The following is a 15,047-nucleotide window of genomic DNA, read 5'->3' on the forward strand; positions in this document are numbered from 1 at the left end:
CTGAGCTAGTCTCTCCATTTCTGATCAAAGCACAGTGAAAAAGATTTTATATTTTGGTGATATTTGTGATAGACTACAAATGTATAAAGCTAACCACATCTCAGTTGGGCAAAAAATTCTGTCACACTAACTATTTTGCCCACTAGCAGTGAAGAAAAGCCATACAAATTTAATGACTAGAAGCCAGAATTACATTTGTTCCTGTTTTGGCCCGTTATGCTTTCCCGTAGGGTTAGAGCAAATGAGTCCTCACACACATGGGGGACTGCTTCTCATTCTGTGGAGAATATATAGGTCGCCAGTGTCACCGCTGCGTGTGCGAAGTAACATTCTGCTTGTATTTGCCTTTGCTCAGAAACCGTCAAAACCCAGGATCCAGTCTCGTCAAGTGTATCCTCAGCGGAGTGATGTACTGTGGTATTTCTCTACCTCTGTCCCACATATTAGACTCTTACACTCTTACTAACAATCTAATTTGTGTCGTTGCTAGTTCAGAAGAGGCATAAATAGAGTCTTTTTAAAAAACTTTCTTCAATAGGTACTTGAAAGGAAGTGTGTATTTGCAAATCTGTCAATCGGAAGTGAGGGGAAGTGTGGATTTTGGTCTCTCTCTGACCATGCTGGCATTTTTCGCATGTAGAAGTTGTCAAATGATACCAGTGGTAAGAATGCTGTGAGGGAAAATTTCAAGACTCTTGTTCAAATATTAATTAGTTTAAAAAAAATGATCTTGCTTTGTATACAAACCCTAATGAGCCGTATTCATTAAGCAGCTTTTCTTCTCTGCAGGCTGCTCCAAATGCTGAGTATGAACGCCCTAGAAAATGCACCTGATGATGATGAGTTCAATGTAAATTCTGTGTGGGATTAATTTGTCAGACCAACCACTGTGCAGATACATCAATGCTGAAGAAATGCCTTAAGTTTACTCTTAAGGAAATACTTGCAGAATATCAGTGAAATACCTTGTTGTATAACAGTTTTTTAAAGGTGTATTTATTTATTTGTTTGTTTGTTTGTTTATTTATCTTTTTATGTATGTGAGAACACAGTTGCTCTCTTCAAACAGAGGGGGGCGTCAGATCCCATTACAGATGGTTACATGTGGTTGCTGGGAATTGAACTCAGGACCTCTGGAAGGGCATTCACTGCTCTAAACAGCTGAGGTATCTCTCCAGCCGTGGATATCAAGATTTTAAAAGGGTATTTAACTTAGTTTAAAAGAGTTTCTTAGTTAAAAATGTTAATTTCTTTTTATCAAATTCCTTATGAGAGATAACACATTCTAATTTTTCCTTCCTTATAATTTCCAATCTTTTGCTAATCCCATTATATTGCAACTATGTTCTGCCAAAATCTAAAGATGATTTAAATTGAAGCTAGTTCAACATAAAAGTTAATTAGTGAATTATACTCAATCATTATTCTGTAAGCATAGACATTTGTCTAATATTGGGCTTTGTGTTACTGAAGGCACATATTAACTAATTCTTTTGGGAAATTTTTTTGTTCTCTATATGGATTTTTTCTTTTCCTTTAGCTTTCTCAAAAACTTTGGGAGTTGCTTTTCTATTTGTATATTTGAAATAGGATGAACCTGGAAATAAGAAACATTAGTATAAAATATAATCAGTTAATTGTTGGATTTTAAAAGAACACAAACCTTTAACTAATTTAATAGCAATACAAATATTTTGGTTAATGTTCTGAACCATATTATTAAGAACACATAGTGGTTTGCTTAGAAAGATAATTAAAATTCAATGACCTATTATACTTAATTTATTTCATGATATTAAGAATATGAACATTCATTTTCTCACTAGAACAGATTGTAATAAAACTCAGGGAGGGGTGAAGGAGACGATGGCCCGGGTTCAGTCCCTGGAGCCCATGTGAAAGGCCAGGTGTGGCATTTGTCTGCAAACTCAGCACTCTTAGAGTGAAGTGGGAAGTGGAAACACAGAAAGAACAGGAGAGACCTTGACTCAAGTCAAAACAAGCACCCAAGACAAATGATTCCCCTATCTGCAAAGTCCTACGACCTCTCATGGGAAAGTTATGGCATACGCACACAGACACACAGACACACAGACATACGTATAAGAGAGAGAGAGAGAGAGAGAGAGAGAGAGAGAGACAGAGAGACAGAGAGACAGAGAGAGACAGAGAGAGACAGAGAGAGAGACAGAGAGAGACAGAGAGACAGAGACAATCAGAACACACTAAAAATAAATAAAAACAAAAAATATCCACAGAATTTTCACTCTATTTTAGACTGCTACCCTTAGGAGAATAGGTTTACAATATATTAAGAATATAGTAATTCAGTTTTTCCTTTCCTATCAAGCTGACTTTGAGCAAACCTATTATATAAAAGATAACTCTTTTATTTATGAATCATATTTAATGAATTGTATTGATTTCATTTCCAAAAGAAGTCATAAAGTTAGAAACATCCACACATTTATAGACACAAACCTAGAGAAGCAAAAATGTATAGAATTCAGGAAGAGTGTAGGCAACCTGGGGGTTTCGGCCGAGAGCCTCCGTGTTACAAAATAAATCACCAATAAAAATACCCTAATGGGACATTTGAGGAGCATAATTAGATGCAGAAACTAAGACATTTTCTATAATCAAGCATTATAATTATGCTTAAAAGATATCCAAATGCCACTCTTCTAAACTTGTTTGATAGGCAGCCACTGCGGTTCCTAGGAGGCAGATAGTAATTGTCCCCATTCAGAGTAGTAATTTATTGCACGTTGAACAAAATGAACTAATGTTATGTTCTCGGTGATTAATATTGCAGATACTTTCTATAAGGTAAAATATAAGATTAAGAATAATGCACTGCACAACTCAATCAATACTAGTTAAAGGCCAGTATTTGGAAAATGCTTTGCGACTGTAGAAAGGCGCAGTGCCGAAGAGGCAGGCTCTGGTGTGCTTTATTTGCTCCAACTTCCCTATGCCGTTGACATTCATCCACGGTCACACAGGATGGGTCTGCATAGTTAGGTGACAATCATTTTACACTTCAACCCATTTGTCTAGAAATGGTTCTCAACCTTTGTTATGCTGTGACCCTCTAAGATCATTCCCCAGAGAAGTGCTTGCTGACAGGAGTCAGATATGGGTTGCCTCCTGAGAGGCTCTGCCAGAGCCTTACTGGTGCAGATGAGGATGCTTGCAGCTAATCATTGGAATAAACAAGAGGACCCCAATGGAGGAGATAGAGAAAGGACTGAAGGAGCTGAAGGGGTTTGCAACACAATAGAAAGAACAACAAAATCAACCAACCAGACGACACCAGAGCTCCCAGGGACTAAACCACCAACCAATGAGCACATATAGAGGGACCCATGATGCCACTCATGTATGTGGCAGAGGATGGCATTGTCCAGCATCAGTGGGAGGAAAAGCCCTTGATTCTGTGAAGGCTCATTTCCCCAAAGTAGGGTAATACCTGGGCATTGAGGTTGGAGTGGGTGGGTGGGAGTGGGAGCATCCTACAGAAGCATAGGGAAGGGGATGGGAGAGGAGGGAAAAGGGATAACATTTGAAATGTAAATACATAAAATATCCAAGAAAAGTAAAATTATAAAAAAGATAGTTCCTCAAATGCACATGACAGTTTGACATAGGTGTAGGCAGTAGCATTTCTCTCATTCTCATTTAACATCAGCCTTTACATTATTGAGTTCACTGCACGCCAGAGTTTATAAATCTATCTAAGTTCTTAAATGGGGGAAAGGTAAAGCTGCTGCTTTTGTAAGAGTCCACGATTAATGGTAGACAGAGAATAGACAAACATTTAATGGCCCATTAGCAAGTGTGTGTTAGTAAGACGGCTATAGCGAGGAAGGTCTAGAGAGCACATGTGTGTGTGTGCATATGTGTGCAGCGTACCTTACTGGAAGAGTGGCCATGCTCATATCATCACTGAGCACTTCATGCAGGTATCAGGGACAAACGTTCTAGGTATAGATAGCATCATGTGTGGAGAGATCTTGATGACATTTTAAAAAGCAATAAAAAGTGTTTATATACCTGGATTGTAATGAAAGAAAAGAGCAGAAAGGGGTCAGTTTGTAAGAACATTCTGGAAGGTCTTGTGAGATCTTTTTTTTTTTTATTTTAAGTGTTATCATAAAATAACATTGAAAATTAAAAAAAAAAAACTAGCCAGAGCCAAGGGCAATACAACACAACAGATTGCTAGACAGTTAAGAATGAGAGATGTGGGGCTTCACATTAAATTTTATACTTCTCTATCAAATATATTTGTATGCCCTTATACACTACTAAAATGAAGAACGCACGAAAGAGATGGAACTAGAAAAACCAATTCGTTTTGTATCCCCTTCAGGACTCGTGTTATTACCTGTATTCTGTTCCTCCTTATCTTCTAACATGTGGAACCAGCCAGAAACACACCCTTTATGTCAATGAATGCCCGCGTTGGTGCGGTACAGCAGGAAGAAAGGGAACACGTGGATCGTTTGTTCTCATTGTAAACGAGTCAGACCGACTCTGAAGTGTCCCAGCAGGCAGAGGTGTTACCCAGATGCACAGTAATACGACTCTAGGACGGCCGTGATTGAGCAGCTGTCAGGACGTAGGCAGACACCACATCGGGAACGATGAGGAGGCTGCCCCATTCATCCCTAGTTTTCTGTTACTCAAGGTGTGGTTGCTGACCATTATCTGGACCTGCCTAGAGATACGAAGCACTGCCCCTGAAAGATGAAAACACATGGAGCTAAGGCCGTTGAGGCAAAGGTGTGAGTGAATGATGGGGACCCTGACTATGTTTTTGGGTGATAGCTTGTTAATGTTTTGCTCGTAAGAGGATGGAGGATGATAACTAGAGTGCTTTTTATTTCAAAAATGAAAACTGAAGGATTTCATAGATAGGTTGGAAAACAGAAATTTGGTTAGAAACCACGTTTGGCATCCGGGAAAGAGGGGGATATACCTTGTCTTTGGCTACCAGGAAATAAACAAGAGATAATATTTAGAATATAGTTTTTCATTTCCTTAATGAGGTACCAACCTTTTTTCAAACAATTGAATTCTGGCAGGAATTTGCTTACATTCCAGCTTTATGAAGCAGAGCTACAGTACTGCATTATATGCAGAGGGCCTGGGTTACACCCACGCAGGCTTATTGTCAGTTCCGTCTCTATGAGCCCCCATGGGTCCAGGCTAGTTGATTCCTGTAGGTTTTTTATGTGGTGTCCTTGACCACTCTGGCTTTGAAATCCATCCTCACCTTCATCCAGGGCATTTCTCAAGATCCAGTTAATGTTTGGCTGTGGGTCTCTGCATCCGTTTTTATTAGCTACTGGATGAAGTCTCTCAGATGACAGTTTTGCTAGTTTGCTATCTGCAAGCATAGCAGAATATCATGGATAGTATCAGAGGTGAGCTCCCTCTCAGAGCATGGGTCTCAAGCTTAGCCAGTCCTTCATTCTGCTCTATCTTTAACTACTGCATGTCCTGTGGGCAGAACAAATTGTGGGTCTAAGATTTTGTGGCTGGATTTGGGTCCCCGTCCCTCTGTTGGAAATCTTGCCTGATTACAGGAAATGACTGAATGATTTAAGCTTCCCCAATTGCTAGGCGTCTCAGCTAGGGTCACCCTCATAGACTCCTGGGAGTTTCCATTGTCTCACTCATCCCAGCCTCTTCTCCAGTTGTGTCTCCTAGTACTCTCTTCTTGCGTCCTCTCTCCACCTCATCCCTCATGTTCTTAAACCTACCCTCTCTCCAACCCACTTCCCTCCCTCTATCCACCCCCACCATGATGTCTAATCAGTTTCTCTCCTTGTTACTCATCTTCTTTTCATGTGTAGTTTGTAGCATGCTATGGCTCATATCTACTTGTAAGTGAGTTCATAGAATGTTTATCTTCCTGGGACTGGTTACCTCACTCAGGATGATCTTTTCTAGTTTCATCCATTTGCCTGAAAATTACTTGTCATTGCTTTTAGTGGTGGAGTATTACTTCATTGTAAACCATGTTTTCTTTATCCACTCTTTGTTTGAGGGACACCTATGATCAGAGAGGCAGGATGGTTCAACACATGAAAATCTGTCAATGTAATCCACCATATAAACAAACTGAAAGAAAGGAAAAGCCTCATGATCATCATATCGGCATCATTAGGTGGAAACACCTTTGACAAAACCCAACCTCCCTTCATGATAATGACATCAGGAACACAATAAAGACAATATCCCCAAAACTCATAGGCAACATTAAATTATAAATGAAGAGAAACCTACAGCAATTCCACTAAAATCAGTCGTGATGCAGAGCGGTCCATTGTCTCCATTCGATGCAATATTGTTTAGATTTTGTAGTTTTGGCTGGAGCATCAAAGGCTAAAGTAGATCAAGGGAATACAAATTGGAAAGGAAGAATTCAAAATATCGCTATTCACAGATGGATATTATAGTACACATAAACGACCCCAAAAATTTCTACCAGGGAACTCCTAGAGTAGATAAACACCTCTAGCAAACTGGCTGAATACAAATGGTCCACAGTTTTTGCAAGTAATAAATGTGTTTAGGTGGGATACGCATCGTCCTTTCAGAAGACTTCAAGTAATTAATCCTCAACTGGTTGAAAGTCGCCCCAGACCACGAGTAATACAGAGAAACGTAGGACAATGCCTTTGTCTGCTGGAGACTCAGAGTTCATGATAACTTCCTTGAACAAAGTATGTAGCACAGGTTCTGTGCAAACATTGATTTTGTGCCGCTAATAGCAAAGACTCCCATGAATGTGAGTCAGGAGGCAGTGAAGAGGGCGGACGGCATTTCCCTTTCAGGCATGACATATGCTTGATTTCCAAGGTCAAGGCTTCCTATTTGACTGCCAGCTTTCCCAATTAGGAAGCCCCAGAGATCATTGCCTGAAGGTTGTTCAAGCTGCAGAAGCATTCATAAGCACAAACACGTTTTCCGTCCAGCAAAAGTCACTCTAGTTGACTGAATACAGTTTGTTATCATAGAGACTTACCCATTAGCTCCAGGCAAACCCTGCCAACAACATTGGTATTCAAGACAAAAGACAGCCATCAGTGTAAATTCTTGTCTACTATGCAAGGTGTATCTTTTGATCTTTTCAGAAAGAGCTGGAAAATTGGATGGTATTTGCAAGAGCCTTTCAGCTGAGAAATGTCAATAATGTAATCGTGTTGAGACCAGTGCACGGAATTGACTCGTTGGGAGATGGATACAGGTGCAAGGATGAACTGTGTATCTGATTATTATATAGAAGCGAGTTTCTGCATGAGATCCTAGGTTGCTAGCCCACGCCAGGAAGCAGCATTACGAGACCGTGATGAATGTTCTGAGCACATTTCAGAGTGGCAACTGCACATCTGGAGCTTTCCGGAGATAGAAATAGGAAAGTCAATTGCCCTGTGCTGTTTGCATTTGCAGCACATAACCTACCTTCCTCTGCCTGGTGGATAATCTCCCGGCTATAAAATCAACAGGTCATTCCATTTCCCTCAGAGTGAATCACCCTCACTGTAATCCGGACCTCTGCAGGTGGAGTACCTGGGGTTTTATGTTCATTTTCATAAGTTGAGTTTTAAGTTTTAAGGTTTTAATATGCTGAAGGTTGTGCTGCTGACCTAATGAGATACAAGAGAGATCCCCAAAGAACAACAATAGTCCATGGAAACTGGAGTTTACCACGCTCACGTGTACATTTTGGTTTGACTTTTTCTCTTTCTACGTTTGTTTAGAATTTTGAAGAAATTTGTTTCTTATCTGTGAACAAATTTATCTGTAAAAATAAAAGGGAGAAGAAAAACAGGATGCCTACAGCATGACTTTATTTAATACTTAACTCTACCTCCAGGAACAGATAACATATTTGGCAGTATTCTCCAGATAAAATATATTTATTATAAAAATGAATATTGTAACATTGATTCACCTCTTTCCTTAAGGTGCAATAGATTCTGCTCTTCCACATGTTCGTGCTTTCTGAGACGTTGGACTCTTGTGTTTTTGACTAGGAAGTGACGGCTTATACATAACCTGTACACGACAGCTGATCCTCCTCAGAGAGAAAGATAAAATTGCAATCTTGATGATAATATTAACTTTGAATATTTACACTATTGTACTGCTAAGATTTTTGTAATTGCTTCTCTACGTTCTCTTATTTAGTTCCTAAAACACTCTATTGTGGGCACAGTTAGCATTGTGACCACATGCTCGGGAAAGAGAGATGGAAAGAGACTGAGTAGCATAGTACCACAGCCTTCGTTGGTGAGAGCTGTATGAGTTCTGAGTCCTGACTCTAAATTGAGTGCTGAGTGACCTACCTGCAAGCAATCAGTTAAGATTTTAATTCAAAAGTATTACCCGTGGAACTATAAACTTGTTACCAAATTCGTATTTCTTGAAGATTTCCTATCAACCTCCAGTGTTTTTTATTTTTATTTTCTTAATTTTATTATTTATTTATTTATTTATTTATTTTTATTTCTTCCTAACAAGAGAGAAAATGTTAGGAGACAAGTTCCTCCCAATGTTTCTTTTCATGTATTTTAGGAATTTAAATTTAAGGTTCTATTGATGACCCATAGTTATAGCCCAAGGATGAAGGCCTTAGGGATGGGGCTTTGACTGCAGGGGCATCAGTTTGCTACTATGTAATAGATTCTGACTGAGGATTTTAACTGAAAGATGCAGTCTTAATGTGAGTCACCCTGAGACACATGGAGAAACATTCAATATAATATTAGTGTCTAACAATATTGATTTGGGGCTGGAGTGACTACTCATGGTTAAGGGTGCTAACCACTCGTACAGAGGATCTGAGTTTGGGTAGCCAAGCCCTTACCATTTCCATCAGAATTTTCAGTTCCACGAGGTCTGACACCCTCTTCTGGGTTCCACTGTTACCTGTCCTCATGCACAGCCACACATATACATGTATTTAAAAAATAATAGAACTAAATCTTAAAACATGTTAGTGCATTAGATAGGTGTAACTCAGTGGTAGAGTACTAAACTACTATGCATGTGGCAAGAATTCTATTCTTCTTCACTGTAACTTTTTAAATAAAAATAAGATGTTGAACCAGTTTTGCACCACTTGCCATATTGTGCTAGCTTTGTTCCCTTAGCCCTGTTACTTAGGCATGGGACAAAGTCTCTGTTTCCCACCTTATTTCCAGTGTGGAATATAATCCACAGCCTGACTCTTGTTTTCCTTCTGGTTAGAAGTATCGAAAATAATACAGCTATAACTTCTATTATATATTATATATGTGTGATTGCATTTATAATCATACAGATATGCCAAAATTCTGCACACAGGAGTAGAACCATAGGTAGATTTTGAAGTGCTTTGGAAACATGGAAGGGGCCTGTGACACTGTAGACTGCAACTCAGAATGTAGCTGCGAGTGAGCGTAGACATTCAAGTCCATGTGTCTAAAGTCAAGTCTGAAGTAGAAGATACTATAGCATCCTTGATTAGGCTATAGGTAGGTGTAGCATCCTTCATTAGACTGTGAGTAGGCATAGCATCCTTCATTAGACTGTGAGTAGGCATAGCATCCTTTATTAGGCTGTGGGCAGGTATAGCATCCTTTATTAGGCTGTGGGCAGGTATAGCATCCTTCATCAGGTTGTAGGTAGGTATGTCACGGTTCATTAGACTGTGGTTAGGTATGGCATCCTTCCTTTGAATTCTGGGTAGGCGAGTCTACTTCAACATGGAAGACTTTCTGTAGACTGTCTTCCTGCTCACTGGAGAAAAATGCACAACCTTTGACCATTTGCTCTTTTCATCTCTCTGCTTTCCCATCTTTGATAAAGGGCAAGTACCTGGGCCAAGAAAACCTACTCAAAATTTATACATACTGGAGGACAAATGAGTATAAAGCAAATTAATTTCCCACCATTACTTCTATATGAACACAGGATTTTCATGACTGAACCCAAGTTGTTGATGGAAGAAGGACATTTTTTTCTTCTCCCAAAGGAGATGCTTAGGAACACAACAGTAAAGAACATCTTTTCTTTTTGAGAAAGCCTGAAAGTGTTTATTATCATTCCAGAAGTGTTTGTCTCCAATTCAATAACATCAGGGCAGCGTAGAGTGTCTCCTACCTATCAGAATGTAGAGACCAAAAGTCCATTAAATCCTCAAATCTTCCTAGAGACACAGAAGTCAAGCATAAGGATTTAGACACCAGACAAATGTTGGACTGCCAGTCAGAGCAATCAGGATGCTGGCAAGGGAGAGATGGGAGTCAGAGGTGGCATTAGAGGTACTGGCCTTCTGTATAAGCATCTAGAGTCACAGAGTGGGGTCATGAGTAGGTAAGAGAGGCAGAGCACAGAAAGTCAGACGCAAAAGAGCAATAGTGGACAAAAGGTCACTATACAATAGCCCCAAATAAGTGCCGCCTAGAGCTGTGAGTGCCCGAAAACAGCCAGAGGACTTAGAAAATATTCCATAGCTATTGCACACGGTGTGTGAAGAAGAATCTGACACCTACAGATCAGAAGTGCGGTAAAACAGAGAACTAGTGCCTTTTCTACAGTTGATACTAATTTCTACTCGTTGGCTCTCTGCCAGATGGAGACCTGTGGCATGAGTAGGATGTAACTTATGCTCTATGTTTAATAGGACATTATCCTGCCTCCAAAGTCACCTTTCATCTTCATACACTTCTTAATGGAGTCTGCAAGAGGACGCTGGAAAGCACTGGGTGGAATTCAAGGCAGTTGTGAGCTGCGTGGCGTGGGTACTGGGAACTGCAGGTCGGGTCCCCTGGAAGAGGGGTGTACAGGGTTTTAACAGCTGAGCCACATCGACTCTCTGGACACTGTTTATAACTAAGTACAAACTATATTGTACATTCGTGTGTGTGTGTGTGTGTGTGTGTGTGTGTGTGTGTGTGTGTGTGTGTGTATGCATGTATATAGAGGTCAGAGAACACCAGTGTGGACATGAGTCCCTTGGTCCAAAGTTTAACAGAGGTTCTGAACCTTTGTTGTGGGCACCTTTACCTGCTGAGCCATCTTGCCTGTGTGATTCACTTTCATATATATACATATATATATATGTATATATATGTATATATATGCATATATACACACATACACATACATACATATGTATATATATGCAAACATACATTATATATAGTTATATATTCACACACAGATATATATATATACGTATATATACATATATACATATATAATATATATGGCATATGCAAAGTTCAACTCTATCCATAGTGTCTCTATCACTAATCTCTCCCTCATTTGTCCTCAAGACTCATATGGCAGGAACCCTGAGAATGTGGACTTCTTTTGCTATTGAATGCACTGTCTAGTGTGTTCTCTGTTCTGGGTTATGGGCATCTGGATTGATTCTGAAGTGTTTGATCTGAAATCTTGCTGTGTTTTCTTTTAAAATTAAGAAGAAAAGAGCTTTCTCTGAACAAACATCCCTTCCTTGTGACAATTAGAAACACAGCTTTTGTTTTAATAGGAGTAAAAGAGAATTTATTCTTAACCACATGAATGGCCTGGCCCTGGGATATGGACTCAGGTGGCCTTGGATAATATATCCTACCAAGCACGAGGTTGTGTGAGCTTTTAATGCTCTCAAAAGAAAAGAGGATCTGAAATCCAGGCATTTACTAAATACGCTTCGGGGGTGAAATCTGATAGATGGGTCTCACCAATCAGGGAGGTCTCTAGTGGAGGTTTTTTAGACTATCTCGGGATATCTTTACTTTTGAGTTGAGACAGAGGGGTACTCGCAGTCTGCTAAGTCTACAACCGTACAGTAAAATGAATTTAGGGGAGTTAATGATTTGACATGAGTGCACTCAAAGCAACTGATCATCTAACATGGGATTGGCTCTAGAACCGCATGCTACACCCCAACACCCTACCATCATGAAAGTTCTCCCAGTCCATCAGTCTGCAGAATCAGTGCAGGGTAGCTCTGTCAGAAAACCTCAGCCCACATTTGGTGCTATCCAGTCTTCTGAGCCTGTGATTGTCTAAAGGTGTGCTTCTGCTCAGGCGGACCCTCCTTAGCCAAAGTCTGCAGTGAATGACCTTGCTCCTCCCAGAACCCAGACATCATGCCTCTTCTTCGTTTAGAACTGATGCTTCAAAAAATGCCCTTGCTATGCAGAAGCTAGAGGAGCCAGTTTCCTTTCAGGGTTGAGAGAAGAAATGCTCAGAACTTATGACTTCTGTCTGTTCCTCCCACATTAACCAAATGCCGGACGGAAGTTGGAAAGCTTCTTTAGGAAGCGCACTAACCCTGCCTCTGTCCCTAATTCCTTCTTGCTGACTCCAGAGTCTAAAGAATGTAGCACCTTTCTGCCAGGTGAAACTCACCCTGTGCTATGAAAACTCCCTCAGAGAGAAGTAAGGTATAGACTAGTGCATGCCTTCAAGCCATTGATGTTACTGTCATTCACAGGAGACTTGGTCATTATTAGCTATGCAAATATGAGAGATTAATAATCTCCTTTCATTGCAATGTCCATCCATTTAATTAATGTTTAAAATTAGCTTATAATGTATTGTGGTTCCTGCTGGCATTTCCTGGTCACATGGACTATACACTGTTTTGTTTGCCCCTGCTCACTGTACTTCCCTATCCTCTCCTCCCTAGGCTGAATTCTGAATGTGTAGTTGTCTTACTGAGGTCTGCTTATTTTGCCTAACATAATCATAATTTCCATTTTACACATGTCCTTGCAAATGTCACATACTCATTTCTCTACAATGAGAGGATAACCAAAGAGAATTCAGCAAAGCGTAGAAACAAACTTGCCCTAAAATATAAAGAAAAATTTCATATATTTTGCTTCTGCTGACACACACTAGTGTTTACACACACATATACGTACTTATTTACTCATATATGTCACTGGTGCACCTGTAGAGTTGTCATAATGTACGTTTTTCTGTACCTGGCTAATTGTCCATGCCTACCTGTACACTGCGTGGTGAGATGTGGGCTCCTGTGCTTCTGTGGAGCACCGATGCTCACACCATTCTGCTCACACTCACTTTGCATCTGTCCTTGGATACCCCATTGTACCCATTCCGTACTTTCCCCTTGTTACTATTGTTCTCTAACTACGTTGCCTTACTTCCATGTTTTCTGATTTCTAGATTTTCTCCATCCATATTTAACCACCACCAGCAGCAAACTCTGCCATTACCACTTGTAACCTTTGGTGTCCTACGTTATGGCTCGGGGTGTTGGGTTGCCTTAGTCAAGTCTTCAATGGGACCCCCACAACAAAGTGCAGGTCCATCCATCCAAAGAGGACCTCTCAAGTGTTCCTTTCTTCTCTCGGATAGTCAGTCCCCTTACTGTCCTTTTTGACAGGAGCAGTTGACATTGTCCAATCTCAGGGACACAAATGACCTTGTATCTCTTTCTCTTCAACACCTCGTCCTGTGGTGGCAAGTTTCATTGATCTGGCTGTGTTCCCTGTCTAATCCTCAGTCTGTCATTTCTAACCCAGGTTCTTACTATTTCACTTTGTTTTGCCTTTTAGAAAAAAATGACTTGATAGCACCAATCAGAGTTCTGTGTCCATGATTTTTAATCACACAATGTTTATTTGTTCCAAATATTATAGCTTATAAGTCCATCAGCGAGTTTCCAGGAAAATGCTTACTTATAACATGGAAACATAGTTCCGTGAGGGTGTCCTTCTTACAAAGGGTTACTGCACATGACTATGTATTTTGATAAACTATGAAATTGTGCTTTTAGAGGAAAATGCATCATAGTTATCCTAACAGAGCAATTATGTTTCTGGTTTGGCACCAGGGGAGCTCCATCTCCTGATGATCAGGTCTGAGGTGATGAGGTACTGCTGTCCTTGTCTTCGTCAGTCAAGTTCTTATTATGGTTTTTAGCTCTTCTGGAAGCTTGTACTGTACTCATGTGTACTGTACATGTGGCCACACAGGGAATGATGGTTGTGTTTGCTTTTTGACTCTACCCTCAGCTCCAGGCAAACCTAAGGTCCAATACGTAATACAAAAATGTAAGCGAGACAGTCCTGCTTAGACTGTTGCTTATTCCCAGGCTTTGCGCTTTACAGAAGCATCGTGCCGATTTACCCCAATTCTGTGTCACAGAACAGAGGAGAGCAACCCGAGCTATGGGGGAGAGATGGACCCTGTAACTCTCACTGTTGCTTGCTTAGTTACTGTGCAGTAGGTCGCCATTTTCTCTCCAGTGAGTCTCCCTGAAGTAATGCTTCCTTTATGCAGTGTGGTCTTGCTCTGAAGTAAGGTGTAGTCATGCAGTGCGTTTCTCAAACACATGACTTACCTCCTGTGTGTAAGGATCCCAGCCAACCTTACATTCAGTCTGTGAAAATTCACTGAAGGCAAGTGGACGCACTCGGCCGGACTTCTACTCCCGGGCATGTACTTCTCTGCTAACAGAACAAAACACAATTAACCAAGTCATGATGGAGCACCGTGTCATCACAATGACATCTCCAAACCTGATGCTACTGATAGGGGTTTTATTAGTTAATTAAATGTGTGCAAATTACATGCACTGCTGCGGATAATGTAGAGAAGACATGCATGCTTCAGTGCAGTCAATTTCCTCTCTGGAAAATTATCACTGCATTAAATCACTTGACTTTCTAAAACAAGCCAACCAAACTTCTCTAATTATACTTGCTCTGTATTTCTATCTGCTTTCCTCCAAGGTTAGTTTAGTTCTGGCTAGTTTTTGTTTACCTATTTGTTTGGTCGTTTGTTTATTTATTTAGTAAAATCTCCGAGCCATAATTGGTCTACACACAAACAAGTGACCGTGCCATTTGTCTACCACTCTCACGACTTCGGCTCTTCCTCATCTGTTCCTTCTTAATGGACCAAGCAAATCCGGCAAACCCTCCTTTCCAATTTCCTGTCTGTATGCTAGTTTATAATGCTTTTACTCCTTCCCAATATGGACTCTTTAGTCACTCGTT

General features: G+C 40.3%; 1 protein-coding gene and 1 long non-coding RNA gene across 3 annotated transcripts in view; both read left to right on the forward strand.

Annotated features, from left to right (window-relative positions):
• Window positions 1–13,773, forward strand: part of LOC134482019 (uncharacterized) — an 18,660-nt gene extending 4,887 nt beyond the window's left edge. Inside the window, exon 2 of the long non-coding RNA XR_010058047.1 lies at window positions 790–13,773. This is a non-coding gene — a long non-coding RNA (uncharacterized LOC134482019). The remainder of the gene's footprint in view (window positions 1–789) is intronic.
• The window catches only part of Gpc6 (glypican 6), a 997,624-nt gene that overhangs the window by 92,117 nt on the left and 890,460 nt on the right, over window positions 1–15,047 (forward strand). The gene's annotated exons all lie outside the window — the stretch shown is intronic.

The sequence above is a fragment of the Rattus norvegicus genome, chromosome 15 (genome assembly GCF_036323735.1).
Source record: "Rattus norvegicus strain BN/NHsdMcwi chromosome 15, GRCr8, whole genome shotgun sequence".
NCBI classification, from domain to species: domain Eukaryota; kingdom Metazoa; phylum Chordata; class Mammalia; order Rodentia; family Muridae; genus Rattus; species Rattus norvegicus.